Source organism: Bombus flavifrons, chromosome 5 (assembly GCF_040668555.2).
Source record: "Bombus flavifrons isolate JBK064 chromosome 5, iyBomFlav1_principal, whole genome shotgun sequence".
Classification (NCBI taxonomy): domain Eukaryota; kingdom Metazoa; phylum Arthropoda; class Insecta; order Hymenoptera; family Apidae; genus Bombus; species Bombus flavifrons.
The window spans coordinates 13,746,674-13,768,477 of NC_138446.1; the positions used below are offsets into that span (position 1 = coordinate 13,746,674).

The window sequence follows — 21,804 nt, forward strand, 5'->3', positions numbered from 1 at the left end:
GCGTGACGCAAGAAACAGAAAGGCACTTAGAAGGTTTTATCAGCGCAGCTTATCAGCGCCGCCGATAATATTCGCTGTAAGAGACGCAGATAAGGAGCGGTTGGATTATTTTCGATACCGTCGGCCAATTTTGGCTGCGTGCATCGACGCTTGGCTCGCGAAGGGAATCGAAACGTCCTGTTTCCGGCCGAGGAAGTCACGCATTCAACGCGCCATATCGTCTCGTGTTCGCGTGCGCGGCTAGGAATGCACGTGGCTTTTGTTCTAGCCGGTCTCGAGACGCGTCTCTCCTTGCCTTGCATTTCTATGCAGCCGATCATGCGGAAGTAGCTCACGCACGTCACATTACGTAACCGTCGTGACCGAAAACCTGGCTCGATCGAACGTTCACGTGCCTCGTGTCGTTCGAAAGAACCTTCGGACTCCATTTTGTAACTTGTAACAAGAATAAGTCGACGAGAAGAATCGCACTTGGAATTTGAAACGTAGAATTCTTTTCATCGGGATATTTTCTCTCTTCGATACCACGATAAGCGTTGAGAAACAGGATTCTTTAAATTATAAATAAATAAAATGAAATAATTTTCTATCAACTTGACGATCGGTGGAAAAGAATTAACCGGAATTGACTGTCTGTCTTTTTAAATAAATCGTTCGTTTCATAGTACAGTTTTTTGTTTTTAAAACGATATATCTAATAATGACATCTCTACGAGTTTCTTATCTCGTAAGGAATAATAAATAATTTCTTGTTAATGGTATGCGCTGAATTACGTCCGATTAATTATGCGCGAAAGAAGTGCGTCGCGTCAGAATGGTAACGCGTTAAGATGTAACAACGGTGTTACGCAAGCCGCCTTTTCGGTCACGACACCTCGGCGACAACGAAAGACCAATCCAACACAGAAATTGATTGCATTAGATAAGACGTTCGATCTTCGTCTTTGCCTGCGAACTATCTTCGCGGTACACTCCACCTCCAATTTTCCACGAAATTCTCCTCGTTCACGATATAACGATAACTCGTTCGCTTCGACTCGATCTTCGACGATTTCAATATGTAACTCACTTGTTAAATTATTCGTTTCGATCCAACCTCAAACGGATTGAATTTGGTAAAAGAAGCATTCGTTTCGATCATCACACGAGCTCCACCGTTCGCGGTACTGTCGACATCGACACGTTCGTAACGTACGTATAGCGAAGGCGAAAGGTGAGCGAACTAAGTCGTTCGAACAACCATTCACCGGTACACGAATCGGTTTAGGTCGTTGTAAGGAACACTGTATCGATGGCCGGGGCAGATTCGACTGGCATTCGATCGGCTCGAGCCACGACGCGAGACTACCGCTACGCTCGTGCCCCAGTCGCTACAAATACCCCGTTATCAATGGCGGGGCGCGTTATCATGCGGCACGAGAGTTACTGAACCAGCGATATAGACAGGCTCACGAAAGTGTTCGAACACTTGTAGATACCTTTTATGAATATATTACGTGTGATATACGAGACATTTTGGAATCTCGTTAGCGCTCTAATCGATCTAAGAATCGGTCAAATTCGAAAGAATGTTTTGTAAATATATTATAGAAATTACAAAATATCCCATATATATCCCATATAAACAATCGATACTATTTCTTCTCGATATTATGACACGATGTAACATCGATCGTATCCTCAACGTGGCTATGCACGCGGTATATTAATTTTTTATTAAACGCGCTCAATCAAAACGAATAATTTTGTAGCTTCTATATAGATCTTCAGATTGTTTTCAAATTTGAACGATATACCGACGACAGTCGCGTGTTGTCACGGTGCTGATGAAATTTGAAAATATTTGATGTAATACGTACAACGTGGACATAAAAGTTTCCTATGGCAAGTGTTCAAATATTTTCAAGAGTAGGCGATCGGAATCAGCTGGTCTCCATCTCGGCCTGATCGAGCAACGAAGAAGTCTCCGAACAGGTGGAAGGGGCATCTAATCGTGCGACAGAGAACACCGCTTCCGAGGAATCGATGATTCATCGATGGATCGAGGAGGTGGAGAAGCTTGTTGGTTTGCAGAGAGGGAGTTCGTTCTCCGGAAAGGTAGCCCACGGAGGATGCTTCTTCGGGGAATTTTCTCGAACGATGCCGCGCCCTGAATACTTTAGTAGCAGGAAAAGAATTAGCGAGCTGATAAACTGGGATTTTTCGGAGGAAGTTTGCTGATTTATTGGGAGATTTCGGTGTGCCGTTTTTGGTCGATACGCGCGCGACGCAAGGAAAAATGAAACGAGTCTATTTTTGGTGATTCTTTGATTTTGAAAAAAATCGAACGAAGAGAATTTTAAGAGAATTACTGCCATTTCCTATTCAACCTTAATACGTCCTATTCGCCCACGATCGCTGATGAATAATTAACCACTGCTCTCATCGAAGCATCAAAATGCGAATTAATTTCTCTTCCACGAATCCATAAACTGCTCCGATATGGATATCAACGAATCTATATCAATTTCGTATTCCAACGTCTATAATTCTACGTGCGTTTTGAAATTGCCAAGTCCTCGAGTCATTCAACACGTTTTATAAAACAAAATTTCGAAGATTCAACATCTTCACGTTATACTTTACTCTGTTACTTCCTTTGAACCGTGTCCATTTATGTTTTTCTTATTCTTTTCCTCGTTGTTTTACGCTTTTTCTAAGAAATCTCGTCGAAATGATATTGATAAATTGCTATTACTACCACGACTATTAAAACTTTCAAGACCCAAGATGAGCGATTCAAGGCCATATCGAGACTTTCGTCAGTTTTAAGCTTCGAATCACGTTCAAGACGATTCGTATCTCCGTAACATCCATAGCCTTGAACTTGAAAAACTTGGAGCGACCATCGCCAATCATTGGTAGATTCGAAAATTGATCGAAACGTGAATGGACATCGACTAATCGGTTCCGTTCAAACGCTCGGCCATTCAACAGGCTAACTCACACGACTGGAGGGACTGAGCGTGGTCGCTGGTTCATTCATTGGGCGATGACGTAATCGCCGAGCGAGTACTATCAGCGTGAATTGAGCGACTATAGTGCACAAGGGATGCACGATGTGCAACGTTCCCGGCGCGGAATCTAATTGACATACCGCGAAATTCGACGGTCAAACTTATTTATGAATCTTATTCTTACTCGTCTCCTTCCTCTTCTTCTTCTTCTTCTTCTGCTTCTTCTTATTTGGCTTGGTTGCTCTTTGAATCTTGGAGTTTCGCGAAATCGTCATGTCGTCTGATTTGTTGGAAACAGTTTGTACGATAATAGTAGCAGATTCTTATTCATATATGTAGCGTAGTTTGCTTAATTTAATCTGTTGGAAATGAAATTCTTATTTAATTTATTTCGTTGGAAGTGATTTATCTGGACGTTTTTATTTATATGATCAACGCGCGTAAACAAAGTCTTTAGAAATTCTAATGTCTTGAAATTTGCAAGTAAATAAGAGACTAAGAAATAGTAATATTATGTCTTTGTTTAGAAATTATCAAGTCACGCTATTTAGCACGGTTGTTGTCACTGTCGTCATAATACGTCTGCGACAATTATAGTATACCTTAACTACTATTCAAATGAAATAATACATTGTTATTATAATAGCGCAAATAACCGATGTTTCGACACGTACTTTACGCTTCACAGTGGGTATTTCCCATATTAACGGCAAAGTAAAAATTGCCGAAACTCGCAAAACCTTATAAATTGAAAATTACATAAAGAAACATTAACAAACGGTAGAATTCACTCTTACGTGGCGATTATACAGCAGATGATGGTTGTTTGTGTTTACGAGGATGAATTACGTAAAAAAGAGAACGATCGAATGATATGAGTCATCTCTCTAGATACACGTACATTCTATACGATAGATCTCATAGTTCTTCGTTGAGTTTCTCGGAAATTTTATGTCCATGTCTTGATATTTCAAGCTTTCCTTGGAACAGTCGGATCGCAACGGGTCTGACCTATTTCCACGATTGGGGCAACCTTTAAAACACGACAGAAGCCCTGAACTTGGACTCGAGAAGGACGATTAGGTGTCACGAGTGGCGTAACTCGCGCGGCTGACTCACTTTCGAGTCAAGGATGTCACGACTCTGAGCGTCGTGCTCGTATCCTCATTTAACCCGTTTTCGCTTGTATCTACTTAAATCAAGAATCACGTTCTATCGAACGAGACTTCAAACATCGTCATCGACATGCTCGTATACCAAAACATCAATGATCATTTTTTTAAATTCCACGAATGTATCGATACTAAGATAAGATAATATTATTTTACAAAGAGAATATTTTCAATCGGTGATGTATAACCTATGAAACTACTATCAGTATTAAATACTTGGTTAATGTGATAATCTTTGAATATCTTCAAATATTCCAAGTAATCGTAATTAATACATTTGCATTCTCTTTTGATGTAGTCGATAGCGTTCGGTGTGTCGAATTTCTAAAGAGAATCAAAGAATTCTTCGCGTTTAAATCGTCCATACAATCCATACCCAAAGAATGCAAACAGTCCCATTATATATTGCAAATATATTTCAAATAGCTCTAACTAATTTATTTCCATTTCCTGCAAATCCAGTCAATCGCGTCAAACGCAGCCAGCCTCTAAGCGGAACGAGTTTTCGTTCAAAATTCTCACACCTAATTATCATCGCTACTCGAACGTAGCCAAATATTCCCTCTAATTCCGGCAACTACTTACTTTCCAAATAAATAAACGATCGGAACTAGGCAACATAGTAGGCACGCAACGATGGCAACAAATTTTCCTCTCAAACGAAACGGTAGCGCGATTTGTCAAGAGACGCGCGTTTTGCGGTATTGCAGCAACGAAAGCGTGAAGTTTTCGATCGACCGTGCTACGGGTAATGACGTCGTAAATAACGCGTGCGAGTGAGTGAAGATTAAAAGGCTTAAGATTAGAATATGTTCGGGTTCGATTGGGTCGAATATTTCGCATACGGAGAGAGAGAAACGGAGAAAAGAGAGAGAGAGAGAGAAAGAAGGAGAGAGTGGCAAGTGCGTCGAACCTTGCCAACCGTTCCAAAGATCGCAGCCTTCCTCTATTAGGATGCCAGCCATTCCTTCGAACGCTCTATAAGAGGATACGATGCTTCTTTTTCTGCTTATCGAGCTCGATATGTTCGAAGAATGTTTCTTCCATCGATGCTATGTTGTTAATCTTTTACTGCTTTTTACTTTGCGTAACGTTCGTTCTTTAAACGATAGTTTTATCACGGAAAGTCTTCTACTTGAAAATAGACTTGAACTTCGTGAAAGAGGAATTTTTAGGAGCACGGAGGATCGGCGAGGTCTGATGGCGGGGTTAGATGGGTTATTATGGGTTTGCAGATGTGGAATGTTGAGTTGAGATTGATCGACTACTTGGCAGAGGATCACCGCAGTTCCCGATTGAATTATTGTATTATTAGAATGTACATCTATATCTCGTATATCGTATTATTAGAATGTATATCTATCTATATCTTTTGCATTGTATTATTAGAATGTATATGTATGTCTTTTGTATCGTATTTTTAGAAGTTTCTTTTATTAAGTAAGTTTTTAATAACGTTAAGAATTTGTAATAAATTCCCAGTTACTTTTATACATTTCTAGTCTATCAGCGATGGTATGTTTTGTATGAAAATCGAATATCACATGAAAGTCAGCATACTTGGGCTACATACTTTTAATTATTTAAGACGTAGAAGATTCACAATTAGGATCATCGAGGGCCACTCAAACGGTCAAATTAAACAGCACACGCGTCATCACGGGCTCTATATGTTCCTAGGTGCACGTTGCCCTCGCCGCGTCTAAATCGAGATGCACTTCAATCGAGCAGCCATGGCAACTATACTTAAACTTAACGAACACAACTCAGCTGCGTAGCCAATGCTGCTTATTTACAGACTAATTAATTTCGACTTAATTACGAAGATTTTTGTCAAAGATTCGATCCATTCGCGCAGCTTTCGTTTCGATTTTCTCGATCGCTTTGACCGTAGTTACCGCGGAAGATCATTCGTTGGAGAACTTTATATCTGACGGAAGATAGCAAAACTCGATAACTGTTTTATTTCGTATCTGAACTTTAATCTTTGACATGATAAGCTTTTGATTTCCGAGATAATGAACCGTCGATTTCATTTTTTAAATAAATGGCCTTCGTTTATAAAAACAAATGAAATTTAAAACAGCGGAGTTGTCCGATCTGCCAGACGACGACCCTAGTCTTCAGTTTCTATTTTCTAAATTCCTAATTTTCGTAACAAACGAGTTCCTGATTTCCATTTTCCTAATCTTCGAATTCCAAAGTATCGATTTCCCAAATGATACAACTCCAATTTTCATGGCTTTGGCTGTCAAAAAATTAAAAACGCAGTTTAATGAACTGTTACAAACAGCTCCAAAAATTATTCTGATAACGAAGGATGACTAAAAGGAAAATACATACGCACATATGTAAAATACATTTAGAAAGTGATGTTCAAACGAAGTTGGTCGAAACACCGTGTGTCACGGAGAATTAGAAAGTCGTGACGTATCTTGGTTTCTCGAAACAGAAAGGACGATAGTAAGTTCAAAGAGACGGCGAGAGCGGTGATAAGCTTTTTAGAACTACTGTCTGGTAAGAAAATATCGATAACTATTTAATTTCATTTGCTCCTATCGGTAGACTTTAAAAATTGCCTTTAAGTCCATAAAATTCACTTATCTATATATCTTACTTTATATTATCGGTAAATTAGAAAAAAGAAAAATCCATGCTATCGGTACGATATTAATACCGAATAATAATCCGCTAATAATTGATTTAGATACAAATAAATAATAAAAAAAATAACAAAATTTACACTTCACCTTAGCGACTAGCAAATGTTAAAAGGAATAAATATAAAACAATTATCACCAAAGAAGATCAAAGCTCAGGTATAACGTTTATATTTCCTAAAATGATTTTACAGACCGATCATTCGTCGATTCGACCATTCCGATCGAATGAACCGCGTTTTGGCAAATCTCGAACGACGAAGAATCGTGACGAACGTGTTTGCATTCGCGACACGATCCGCATCGGTGAAACGAGGGCCGGTCGTTCGTGTCTCATCGAATTCATTCTCACGACATGACAACAGAGAGTCCCGGCTATGATTCACTCCTTTTATCGAGCCACTTAAACGCGTGGTATTCTCCAGCGGCGATAACAGTCGCGAAACGTGAACGGAAACGGGCAACATTTTTATCCTTCGCCGCTATTTATGGTGACTTACGCGGAAATGGATCGTTCGTTTCACCGTCTACTTCCTCCACGCTTAACCAAACAAGCGTCAACCGTGACGTAATATTTCGGTATACAGCGCTTAAGATTCTATGAATCTTCCGTAGTCTTCCAGTGTACGAGAATAGACACTTCCGGATTATTATCGATGTTTCACAACCTTGACAAAATTGTGAACTGGTTCAGTGAGTTTGATCGAAGAGGCATTCTAAACGTAGACGAGCAGGAAATTTGATAAAAAAAAAAGAGCCACAATGTTACGCGAGTTCTCGTACGAGACTTATCTATAGTAGGAAGGTTTCATTCATGAAATTCCAAGGTCTGGTCCAACTTTTAACCTGGAAGATCGTGTAATTAGAAACCCCAAGTTCACTGAAATCTGATCTTTTTTTGTATTATGGGAAGCTGTGAGCGAATAATTGAAAATGTGATAGGAAATATTATAAAATTGATACGTTATTACCTTTCGTGATTTTAATGGATTAAATAATTTAAAAAAAGAAGAACAGATGAGAAGAAGAGGAGAAAGAAACAGCCGGGTTAAGTAAAGTTATATTCTGTTACAAAATACTCACTCGATATATTAACCGGTTAGCTGTTTCTGACGAGTATACTCGTCGCGAAGAAATATTTCGTGTTACGACGAGCACTGTCATAATAAAATTAAAAATTAAAACAGTCAAAGTTTTCGAAGAGGTCGCAACAGCTAACTTTTTAACTCCAGCTTAAATGGAATTAGGAAAAAAGCGAAGAATATTACTTGAAGAAAGTGATAGAACTTTAATTTTCTTCCCTTCTGATATACAGGGTGGTTGGTAACTGGTGGTACATGCGGAAAGAGGGTGATTCTACGCGAAAAAAGAAGTCGAAAATATACAATACAAATTTTCGTTTGAGGCTTTGTTTTCGAGAAAATCGACTTTGAATTTTCGCTCGGTACGCGTGCGGTACGTTATAACGGATCTCACTGTAGATCGTTGTCTCGATGGAAAAATTAAAAAAAAAATTTTTATTCTATATTTTCGACTTCTTTTTTCGCGTAGAATCACCCCCTTTCCGCTTGTACCACCAGTTACCAACCACCCTGTATAACATCTTCTCCAAATTTCTAATTATCAAACAACAACAACGACAACAAAAAAAAGGAAATATGTTCAGCTTCTCTATCTCGTACGTAACCTCGTTTCTATCGTGGAATTTGTTCAAATCCATGTACAAATTGATCGGGCAAACAAAAGATGAGTCTCGTGTTGAAGAATGAAGTTTGGACGAAGAGGGGCAAGTTATTGTGGCACAATCCGGGTCGGTGAGTCACAAGACGCGTGTCACCGTGTGAGATACGCTGTGAAGAGTAGAGCCACGGCTCCGTGGAGGAGATCGGTGATTCACCTTCTGCCTGCGGGCTTATCGCCGCCTCTGAAAATTCATTACGCGAGCGTACCGCGTAATCGTGTTGTGTTCGGTCCCACCCATAGAAAACTTAAATCGGGGATACGTTATCGATGAAAAAAAATCGATGACATTAATCACCGTTTATGATTGATAGAGGAGATATGTTCCTTAAAAAAATGTTATCGGTATTGTAATGCGTAATTTTGTACGAGAGAATAACATGGGAAAATGTTGGAAAGCTCTCGAAAATAGGAAGAATGACTCATCGTAGAACAAAGTACTAAATCTTTTCGCAAGATAAAATTCGACGATAGACTACAAGTTTTATCAATTCCGTTACATAAAGTACACGATTAACGTTCGGTTCTCAAGAAACAATTTTCTTTCGTCAATTCGTTTATTACGAGAAGACGATACGAATAATAGCAAATTCGAAAATAATCTTTTTCAATGCAAGCTTTTCTGCTTGTTTCGAATGTCTTGTAACACGAGTGGTGTCTGGCGCCTGGCGAATATGTTCGTTCAAAAGTAAATAGGTACTATTGGTTCTATGTGTTTAACGAGTTATTATGCGAGTTACAAGAACGACGCGTAATCTTGTCCCAAGTTCGTAATATCGGCTGAAGTACAGTGAAGAAGCTGTGGCAGTTCGTTACGTAACAAGAAGCAACTTTAAAAAAGAACTGCGAAAAATATCAACGTGTCGTAACGTGGAAAGGGGAACAACTAGAAAAATAAGAAACTTTCGTTAAAAAGTGGAGAACGTATTGAGACATTTGATATGGCAATATAAATTTCAAGCATAAAATCTCGAATCGAAGAAAACGCTGTTTTAAAAAAGCGTAGAGTAAATTGAGATATGCAGTTGGGTATCTGCCATAGCATCCTCCTACCGCGTATCTGTGTGTACAAAATAAATTCGCAAGATTTCAGCGAGTAATTCCAATTCGCCGAGTATTTTTCCGCGTAAGCGCAGCCACGAGCACGCGCAGCATGAACGAATGAGCTGGATGAATGGACGAGGCTGTGAATCATTCGTGGAGGAAGTTCAAGGTCGTACGTTACGATACCGAGCCACGTGCTTCTGTATCGCCTTGTGCGTGTTATCACGAACGCATAATGTGCACGGCCATTCCACGTTTCTTCTTTCGTTAAACCGCGTTTCTTTCCTTTGAAAAGGTCGACGATCCTTATCAAGTCTTTCGTTTACAAGAATTCGTCAACTTTCAACGTTCGTTCTTCCGGAAATTTTGTAGCACATAGTACTTGACACTCGAACATTAAGCAATGATTCGTACAACCCTTGGCCCAATCGTAATTCCAATAAATTCTAAATAAAACATGTCTATGAATTTCAAAATCACACTCTGATTTAACGATCTTAATGAAACCCTAGATGAAACATATCTAACGTTATAAAATCGAGCAAATTTGGAAACTGAACACACTTCGATTCAACGGCCCTAATAAATCCTAAAAATAAAACATCCTTGTGCATTCCAAAAGTTTAGCATACGACTTAATTTTACGATTTAACGATCTACCTAATAGACTCTAAGTTAGAAACGATCTTTACGTATTCCAAAACCGTATGCCAACTTAATAGGCCTGATTACGCGTCTCAGGTAGTAATCAAACAAATTCTTCGAATCTTCGCGAAAATGATTCATCCGTTGTGGTCGTTGCACAACGACCTGTGCAGATTGTGCAGGCCGTCGATCTGAAAATCGAGGATCCACAAGGGGGAGGCAGGAGCGCAACAAGAAATTCGGCTGAGTCACTCTGTCGGTGGATCGTTTGTGGTATGGAAACGCGAAGAGCAAACGGGTACGCGAGTTCCCATACCGGGCCCCTTGGCGAATGCCGATGAGTCACGAAGGAATTCCAGACGTGCACACGAGAACAGACCCCCTTTCCTTTTTCTCACCTCTGGGTCAGTAGACATTACATGCCAGTCGGTCGGTTTACCACTTTGAACCAACCGATTCCTGGATGACATTTTGCTCGACACGGCCTCCAGGCGAGTTACGTTCGTATTAACCCGTGGTTTTGTACCTTTTCTCTGTTTATTTTTCGAAAGGAATTTTCTTTCCAGAATGTCGTACATTATTTCCAGTATAATCGTAGAATATAGTAGGTGTTGTGATTGTTGCGCAAAGGTTGCATAGGAGGTCGGTCAACGAAGAGACGTTCGGAGGTGTATGAAGATGATTTGGAAATCGTAGACAAAGATGACGTATGGAATACATTTATGAAATACCAGTTCAGAGGCGAGTCGCGATATTCCGTCAGAATTAGTAAGAGACACCATTTTCGATACAATATTTGATTGATAAATTTCAAGATCGTTATGGACAGGACGATCAGGGAATCGTTCAACGAAGAGACGTTCGGAGGTGTATGAAGATGATTTGGAAATTGTAGACAAAGAGGACGTATGGAATACATTTATGAAATACCAGTTCACAGGCGAGACGCGATATTTCGTTAGAAATAGTGAGAGACACCATTTTCGATACAATATTTGATTGATAAATTTCAAGATCGTTATGGACAGGACGATCAGGGAATCGTTCAACGAAGAGACGTTCGGAGGTGTATGAAGATGATTTGGAAATCGTAGACAAAGATGACGTATGGAATACATTTATGAAATACCAGTTCAGAGGCGAGTCGCGATATTCCGTCAGAATTAGTAAGAGACACCATTTTCGATACAATATTTGATTGATAAATTTCAAGATCGTTATGGACAGGACGATCAGGGAATCGTTCAACGAAGAGACGTTCGGAGGTGTATGAAGATGATTTGGAAATTGTAGACAAAGAGGACGTATGGAATACATTTATGAAATACCAGTTCACAGGCGAGACGCGATATTTCGTTAGAAATAGTGAGAGACACCATTTTCGATACAATATTTGATTGATAAATTTCAAGATCGTTATGGACAGGACGATCAGGGAATCGTTCAACGAAGAGACGTTCGGAGGTGTATGAAGATGATTTGGAAATCGTAGACAAAGATGACGTATGGAATACATTTATGAAATACCAGTTCACAGGCGAGACGCGATATTCCGTTAGAAATAGTAAGAGACACGATTTTCGATGTAATATTCTACCGACAGATTTTTGGACTGTTATACGAAGAACAAGCGGGATACGTCTGATAAAGAGACGTTTGATAGTTTGATATTCTCTTCGGTAGATTCAGCTTGTTCCCTTTCTTCGCGGCTTTAAAGGCTGTCGTTTATTCTGGTCTTGCGAGTGGATGAAAACACGCGAAGAAAAACGTACGCCTCGAACGAGTTTCGCGACGATCGTAACACGTGAGTCAGCGACTGTGAAAGTCGAATGCTCATCTCGTAGCAACCGTAGGTATACCATGACAGGACTAACGATCGATGCACCGTTACAACGACCAGACAACGCGGTGGCACTGCCAACCAATGCCTCCCAGGCCAGCGCGAAATTCCATGGAACTTCCGTTCACGCACGTTCCAGAATTCCTAACAAGCTGAACCCTCTCAGCGAGGCTTCGTTTCTCGGAAGTGAAAGCATATTTTAATAATTTTTTATCTCGTTGAATCATGGAGAATTTTAATGAAAGGGACTGTTGGCTTGTTTAGCAACTATCAGAGTGGTTCAAACGATGAGTTTCTAATATTTCACAGTGGTTTTGTAAATTTAGCGTAGATCGGACGTTACGATATCGTTATTAGTTATCGAATCAAATCAATGTTTAAATCAAATTTCGTCTTTGGAGATTTGAACGATTTTTAATAAATCATACGCGTACATAAAGAAACGTTTTTCCCATGAATCTTCCACTTTGATTTTTTCGAGATACGTAGTTTGGTTTTACATTTTAGCCGCCAATATTTGCGATATTGTCGATTCGAAGTAATAGATTTTGCCATATCTCGCGTATTATTTTAATTACACCGTAACTTTCCATCGTCCGACATACGAATTTTTATATTCGTTTGGTGATTTGAACCAAATACAAAACACATGTTACATTTGTCGTATTATTCGAGCCACGAAGCAGAAATCGAAAGAAAATCCTAATTCACGCTACAGCTCTAAATATTCTCTTATTTTATACAAATTCCAAGTTGTCAGCAGTTTCTAATGGTAGCTTGCGAAGAGAGCAACAAGGGGACACGTGTACCTGTTCGTTTCCCTCCGTTCGAACGATTTAAATCGAACGATAACATCTCCGTCTGGCAGGTGAAAACCACGACGAATGGACATCGAAATGGACTCACCTGAAAAAAGAAGAGAGAGAAGATTCACGTTAAGATAGGATTCGAGGTTGAAAAGTAGCTGCTGGAAATTACAATGTGTAAGAGAGCGAATGATTTTAATTATAGTGTAACGACCTGCGACGTTTTGTACGCCCACGTTTTTCTGAGCTTTTGTGAAGGCGTGACGCAGACAGCCAGAAAACGACGAAACTAGATTACATCGGCGACGGAAAGTCGCGCCCTTTCTTTTTTCGCGACCTTTCAGTCGGCTGGAACGCGTTGACTTACAGCGCTCGATCCGGAGAACCGGAATTCGAGTTTATTTACGAGCCACCGGGGGCTTCCATCGTGGGTTTTCTTGTTTTGTGAGAGGTTGGAAAAGGAGTGCTGCTTGATAAGGAAAGGTCCAGATTGTTCGCGCCTTGAAAGTGCAGTGTGTTTTGCGCACAGACGGTAGACTTCGACACTGTGCGAACAGCGTGTTTTGATCGGAAAGTAAAGATTCTATTGTCTGCGAGGAAATTGAGCGCGATAGAACTCCACTTTTAGAATGAAATTTTGCTTAACTTAATGTTCCATTAATCGAACATTCACTGTTTGAATTCGCTTGACCTTTTATTTATTATATGAATTTTGCGCTGGGCTGTTTCTCTGTACGCCAGAGTTTGACGCGAATTACGCGTAAACGCTACAGCACTGCAATGTGTGACGAATAATTCTGTTCCCTACGCAAGCACATTGGAGTGAAGATTTTGATAAGTAAATTATAATTTTTCCTAAAAATACGATGCGTATACTTCAATTTTAATAGCTTACTTTAATAATTAATAATGCAATTGAGTGTGGTACATTTTAAAGTACGGTACGATACATAGACTCACGATACAATTTTCAAACTCCTAGCGCGATAGTGTTTCTCAAATTGCTCTTCGTTTTCTATTTTAAAGCGACATTTTGAGGATGAAGATTCTTAAAAATTACAAGCATACGGATCGGCATGTTAAAAAGAGCATCTAGTAATGGTATATTTATATCAACGAGAAGCAACAACTGATACCTGACACTGGCGTATCAAAAACAAAGACTATATGTTCTGTCTGTATATTGTTAACGCTGTTATAAAACGTTGTGAGGGCAAAAACAGCGCGAAGCAAGACAAATGAAAAAATCATTTAGTTCAAACGGTGAGCGTATAAGTCGATAGAGTGAGCCACTATAGTGGCGCGTCGTAATATAAGATGACATCCGCGAAAGCCACTATAGTGGCACATAATACCTAAGGGGTTGAAAGCGAGCTTCTATTATGTAAAAGACCAAGGCTTGGTAGCGAGAAAAGTTCGCAAGCTCCTGTTATGCGAAGAAGTCTAATCGTGCAAATTGTTTGTCCTCCGAGTTCAGATACGTTCGGATAAACGAAGCTGAAAGCATTCTGCCAAGTCTGTTTCTATTTAATATTGGATAATGAATATTTTATTCGCAAAAAAATCGAATATCTAGTGCGCTCGAAAATCGATCTCGATATCTAATCGATCGAAAATCGAGTGTTATGTGCCTCCTGGCATGAAACCATTTTCTCAAGCCTAATTCATAACTTGTCCCTTAGTCACATCTTTCTCGTATCGAATGCGGACTCTAAACTCTACTCGCACAGGAGCATAAAGAAAATAATCTATCGAATCCAAACACGCGAAAATCCGAAATTATCCTCTCTTACAGGAAGCTTTGCGAGCTCCGCAACAAAAGCTTCGAATCAATAAAGAAATTTCAAGGAAAAGTCACTCACCCTCGCGTAACTCAAAGCGTATATTGGTATAAGTAGCGTTTCCAAAATTCACGAAACTTCGCGGAAGCGATAACTGATCGAAACTCGTCTCTCTTGAATCTCCGATATTTTTCCAAACCTCACTCTTCTTTTTCTGAACCTTAATCGTCTAAACTGTTAATCCGTAGCGATCGTAGCTCATAAGTTACATAGCAAATGGCGAAAAAATTCTTGTAAAATGAAACGATCGGTTTGGGAGGAATCAAGAGATTGCGAAAACTGTTTACAGAACACATTCAAAGAAGAGCGTAACAGAATTCCACAAAAAGAATAAAATGCTTCTCTTTAATCTCGTCTCTAACCAGACATACGGATAAAAGACACTCAAAATATATTAAAATTTCCAGGAAAATTGTGTCTGGTTGAAACTAATCGTTTTTAAAAAATTAGGTATACATTTGTAACATATTCGAGTGTAATCGCGCGAGCTTTAAATCTCTGAAATCTTATTCCCAAAGAATTAAAAATCTTCGAACAGTTTCTCATCTCGGCCGTTGCACGATCAACCGAACGAAAACAATCATCGAAGATTGCCAAACAAACTCATCCCCTTGTCCTCCAAACAACTTTCCTTTTTCGAAGCGGTAAGAACACGAAATCGAAGGTTGAAGAGAGTAGAAAGGTGAGGAGGAAAAGAGGGCGAGGTAGAAAGGGTGCGCGTGGGTGTCGCTAATCAGCAACGGCGCCACTCAAGTGGATTATCAACCTGCGAGAGTCTCGAGGCCAGCCGAGTTCGCCAAAGGGAGGGGAAGAAAAGAAAGAGAGAAGAGAATGTTGGGAGGAGAGAGTGAGAAGAAGAAACGAGATCTGTAAACCGTGATGTAAATGACCGCGGTCACGCTCGGTTACGTCAGATGTCGGTGTGAGTACACCTTTACAGCTTACGGAAGGGACGACGACGTTGCAGAGTAAAACGATAAACGGCCGAGTGGAAAATTGCTCCACCGATTTGCCAGGCTATAAACCATCGGGAAAAACTCACTTTATGAGAAACGTGGTTTTTCTATCGTCAGGAGTAAAGTGGTTTCGAATTAATCGATATTTGCAAGAAAGTCATTCAGTGAAATGAGACAGAAGGGATGAGTTTGGAGGATTTTTTGGAGAAGACGAAGGAAAGCGATTATTGATTCTACGTCTTTTTGGTGATGACTATGCTGTGGATATTTATGCACTTCAATTTCAATATGCAAAGATGGAGTAGAACGCACATGGTACGCAAGAATATGCAAAATTCCGAACTAACGCACCTAGAGGTACTCGTTGAAATATTTAGCAAGTTCTCAAACTCTGTTTCTTTAATAGTACGCGTAAAAATCTGTATTTACATAGATACGTAGACGAGTTACAGGATATTGGCGTTTCGTTGCTTTCTTTATTCGTGTCTTTGTATCGAGCGAACGTTTTCTCTGTCTTTTGATTATGGAGATTTTGCATACAATTTAAAAATCGATGGTTGATGTCGAGAAGCGACTGGTCTTTGATAAATAAGACGAATAAATTCTGTTTATTCGTGGATTAAAAGTTTCTGAAATATCCATTTATTTTTCTCGGACGTTAAAAATGACAAATCGCTTCGATTAACATTACGTGCTTTTGCACGAGAGAAATCGAGTCAGACACCTCGAGGCATCGATTTATCAGATGCCGACAGGCAAATAGAGCTTTCGATTACTCTTTCCGGCGAGAATGCGTTGAAAAGGGAGGAAAGTTAGCAGCAGCGTTCAAGTGAAACGATAGACTAATGACAGACAGATTTTACGGTGAATTGCTCGTCGATTTTATACCCTTTGATCAAACCAAGCCTCGTGACACGTTAATGCTTTGTGCAATCAACGTTTCTCCGTGTGTTTCGTTCCAACAGCTAACTATGTACCATATGTAGTCCCCTTCCACGCTACTATTTCTTTCACTGCGATTAAAGCGCAAGGATTTTCCGATTAAAAGGAGAATTTTTATCTTCCATACACAGCGTAGAATTTATTCTTCGTTTGTTATTTTCCTCATAGGACACGCGATCATTATACTAGGATGAATAATATTTTGAAAATTTTGAAAAGCATACGTTGGATTCGAAAGCCAAGTGGAAAGACAATCGTTTTGGTGACACGGGATTAATCGACGATGTAACGAATTTTAAAAGCTGTTTCGTCGTAAGAAGTAGAAAATACGATTTTATCGTATTCCTTTGTTATACGATCGGAGTAATTCAAATATTCCAAAATTCACTCGTTGTTGGATAATCTACGACGTTTCCTACAGAGAATGAATTCTCGAGTAATTAAAAACACGCGAACGGGACAAACGAGCGCAACTTTTATTTTCTCCATTGCGTTCACTCTGTCGAAAGATAAAATTGTAAACGAGCGTAGAGACTAGCGGCGTTCTCAAGGGAATTTCGACAAGGTCGGCGAAGAACAAATGGTGAAACTGACTCTTTATTAATACATAAAACGTGCAAACGAACGTTTTTACGAGGTAGAACAATTGGGCACGGGAACACGTTGGGTTTCGTAACGGTTTACGAGTCGTTCAATTAGAGATTTCCTCCATAAATTCTCTTGCTTGACAGAAGAACGTTCTCGTTGCTCGAAAAGGCGCCGCGACCGCCAATCGCGTTACACACAAACAGCAGGAAAAAAAAAAAAACACGATAGTGTCCTTTGCGGTTAATCGATTCCACCATTATTTCTCTCTATTTCTGTTGGCAATTACGATCTGACCAGCGACTCGCGTTAATCGAGCTCTCAGCATTTTTTACTCTCTGTTTTTTTCCTTATTTCTTTGAAGTCTTTAATTCATGATACATTTGTGGCACACGAGCTGAGAGATACGTAACGTGACCTAAATTGCGCTACATACCCAAATTAGTACACGGGACGAAGAATTAAAAGGCCGAATTTAAGTTTTATACCGCCGTACTGGAGAACGATCCAATTACGAATTTGGATTAGTAAGAGTAAGCGAAATAATTAGAATTTTGAATTGGTATACTCTTCCGTTGTGAAATTTATTGAAGTCAGGTTTTCGAAGTTTGTCTATTTTTTCTTTTTTAAGAGTATTTCTGTACAGTTTCATTATGAATTTGTGGATATATTTTAAAAGCACTTTTCGGATATTTGAATTATTTTAATTACGAATATTTCGTGTCAGGTTCTTGAAGTTTGTCTACTCTTTAAAACATTCTCGAATATTTTAATTGACTCCATTGCGAATATTTCGATTCAGCTTTCCGGGCTCGATGTACATTTTGAAGGATGTTCGAATATTTTTTAATTGCATTTTTCGAATAGAATACATTTTCATTGAATTTTCATTTACTTACATCATCGAACGGCTCGTATCTAGGCTCTGCAATTATGCGAGTTATGCCGCGAATGCGTTACAGAATCAAGGAATGTTAGTAACGCTACGACGCTCTTAATTACCTTCTGCTTTACCGCAAAACCATATACTACAATCTATAAATTTGCAATGGTTCGCCAAGTCGAGAGTATTCTAAAAAAAGATCACAGAAAAGACACGGACATCTGACCTCGAAGATATCGGATTATTAAAAAGAATTCTAACGAGAAGTCTAGTTCGATGATTTTACAAATATTCACATTGATAGAACGAAGGAAATGGGACGAGAATTATACGAAAAATTCGTGCGAAATACCAAACGTTTGTATACAACCAACGTAAAACCGTAAAAATCTAAATATCAACAGTTATTTAAAAACGATAATATCATTTAGTTATCTGTAAATTTATTGTTCGAAAAATTCTAACAAAAAGCTAATCGAAATTAACTCTACGAGCATTCGAAGTAATAAAACAAAGAAAAACAAGAATATTACATAAAAAATCGTTCAAAACATCTAATAATTCCAGCCGACGTTATTCAAATCCCTGTATAAACAGAAGATTGATGAGATAATCGAAAAAATAGTAACATAAAGAAACATAAAGGTAATAATCGTGTAAAGGTCGAGGTTAATAGATATACGTACAACGATGTCGACAGTCAGAAAAAAAAAAAACGGATAATTAGCCGTCTGAGTTTAGTGAGATGCTAATAAACCGATTAACGAGCGGATACGAGACCGTTCCTAGTTGTTACAAAGTAAGATGCAAACGTCGTGATAAACGAATCTTCCATTTGCCAAGGAAACCGACGTTAATTGCCTTCCCGTATTAATTGCCTCTAAGTAGGACAATTTTGCGGAACGATCCCCTCTCAAACGTGGAAAAACTACGTTATCTACCGAGTCGCATCGAGCAACTAATAACATCTGATAAAAAACTGTTTAGAAATTTTAATCCCCGTCGGTTAATTGCGTATTTTTCAAAGGAAATGGTACTTAATTGGGGGTAGATCGAGCGAAGTTCTCGATAATACTTAGTTTTGGAACTCGAGTGTTTTTTTCGGTCCGAGGTGTCGAAAATTTTTATAGAGCTGAATTATACAGAGAGGGTTTTAGAATTTAAAAAGGTCGTATAATAAGTATTCATAGCGATTCCACGGCCGTAAGTAACTTTCCGATAAAATAAAATTCTACTACGAAGTAGTTTTTTGATTTTATAGCTGAACACTGAATATCCCGTAGAATAAAGTACGCTCATGTTATAATATTCATTCAGGTCTATTTTCCCCTCGACACTATCCCTAACATTACTTTAATAGACGCTATAAGGAAAAGAATGTCGATGTATACTCGTTATTACTCTTATCAGCAGCAATATCCTAACTAAATTACACCGAAGTTGTACTTCTACCACTCGTTGTTTAGATTCGCATCAACAAACTCGAATAAGCCGAAGTTTCCTGTAGGCAAAAATATACCTATCCCACTCGTTGCTGACTTCAGTTACTGCTAAAATTATTCCTGGAATTTCCACAAAGTATCAAATCGCACGCAAGATTGCATTCATTTCGTCCATCTTTCATCCCCAATTATGTTCTCTATTTCCAATTACGGGGCATCGTAAAGAAAGAATAAAATATTCGCTACCTTTTACTTAAAGAGAACGTAATCTACACTTTCATCTATCAAATGCATCGTCTCGTTACTTACGAAGGCATTGGCCGAGACACGTGCACCCTCCGACACCGTAATCTCAGACGCGTGATTCGCCATTGTCTCGCAGACGTGCAATCTTACAATTAGCGGCGGACGATGTGTCAACATCGTGGCATTTTCGCTTCTGCTTGCAGTCCGCATGACATTTCTGCGACAACAGAAATACGATTCTCTCCACGGGGGACAGAGTCGCGCGCGAATTTTCTTGTCTTTGTCGCTGCCACGTTCGCCGCGACAAATGCAACTCGGATCAGCTGGCGGAGATACTCTGAAGTTTCGAAAAAAAAAAAAAGAAAGAAAAAGGAGCAGCAGAAACACACACACAGGGCTTCCTTCTTATTTTTAAGTTATAGAATTTTCAGAGAATTTGGATAATAAAAATTATTTGATAACAGAATGCAACATGTGAGATGCAGTGGTTACGTTTTCGAAGAAGCGAAATTTGCGAGAACTCGAGAGACAGAAACTTTTATTTTTATTTGTAGACATTTTTATGGAATCTGGATCGTATAAATTTTTTGATGAGAAGACGGAATCAGAGAGGCGATCGTTACACTATGGAAGAAAAAGTGAAGTTGAAGTAAATTGGCGAAAATTTATGAGAACTTAGGGACGTATTTATGTACGACGTAAAGTGGTCGTATCTTTTTTGCTTGCTCTTGCACCGACTTGTTTAGTAAGCTGTGCGTGGCTTTGAAAGGGAAGAAGGTGCACGTGTTGTGAGACGTCAATTCAGAAACCAAAGAAAGTGCAGTGTTTTGAGTTGCAAGATAATAATGAAAACGTAGCACCTACTACGTTATTTTTAACCGTCTAAGCACGTAGGTAGCGCTTTGTGGCGTATAGATGTGTGAAAACATATTTGCACACGCTTTGGCCTCGATGGGAACAAGAGCGAAATTCACGTTGATCTAAAAAATCCAACATGAAATTTTCATTTCAGATTAATCAAGTTTCTCTAGAACGAATAACTTGCTTTCGAAAAGCAACGCATTCGAGTTAATACGTCGTTTGCATCGTCATTTGCAATTTTTAAAAATAATTCTGACAGCGGGATCATCGTTTAAATCCATCAGCTGAAAGTCAACGAACGATAAGAAATTTTTCGTAAGCTTTACTTTCCTTTTAAACTTCCATTCCATAGAAATATTTATCTGAGAAGTTCAAAGTCGACGAACGATCGTTTTATCGAAGAAAAAGCATAATTTAAAAAGAAGTATTCGCGTATTCCAAATATTACATTTATCGATTCCCAATCGCGTAACACCACTCACAATTGCATAATTCCATCTCAAATATCCTACACTTCGAACCAAGCTCACTACGAAGGATTATACCAACCAATAAGCTGACAAATACGCCCGCGACGATTCGTATCTCCGATTCCTCTTCATCCTCTCAAATATCCACAAATGCTCTTTTATTTTTCCTTTATTTTTAGACAATAGTGTCATAGTTGAAGCTATATATTTTCAAATTTACATAATCACTCGTCCAACGTCAGAGACGAGAATAAATCGAGACGCAGTGTTATGCGTGCGATATAACCGATCGATATAAAATTAATCGCCGATTCAAAAGAACCAAACGATCGCGGAGATTTTCGAAATTTTTCATGCGCACACGGTACGTGTAACATGCAACGATATCTAAAATATTCAAGACAGTACGTTTGTTACGATGTCTGGCAAACGAAACGAAGTTCTCTATAAATTCCATTTACTTAGTTACGCTTATAAATACATAAAAATGCATAAAAGTTGGCAATCTGCTGATATACATAGCCAACGAGAATCGCACGTGGTTTTCAACATATTCTTAGATCACGGATAAACGACTCGGTTTGACGATTCCACACGAGACTTCGAGACGCTGCAAAGTGGATTAATGGGATCACCAACCGTGTAAATAATTCTTTCATTCCTGTCGATTCATTC

General features: G+C 39.1%; 1 protein-coding gene across 5 annotated transcripts in view; it reads right to left on the bottom strand.

The window, feature by feature from the left end:
* Sarm (sterile alpha and armadillo motif) overlaps window positions 1-21,804 on the bottom strand; it is a 137,839-nt gene that overhangs the window by 41,057 nt on the left and 74,978 nt on the right. Inside the window, exon 1 of one of the 5 annotated variants that reach the window (XM_069113958.1) lies at window positions 3,181-3,334. The exons of 3 other annotated variants lie outside the window; for them this stretch is intronic. The gene's annotated coding sequence lies outside the window, so the exon portion shown is untranslated. Of the gene's footprint in view, window positions 1-1,069; window positions 1,289-3,180; window positions 3,335-21,804 lie in introns of those variants that run through there. One more of the 5 variants, XM_069113954.1, reaches the window with a different exon arrangement.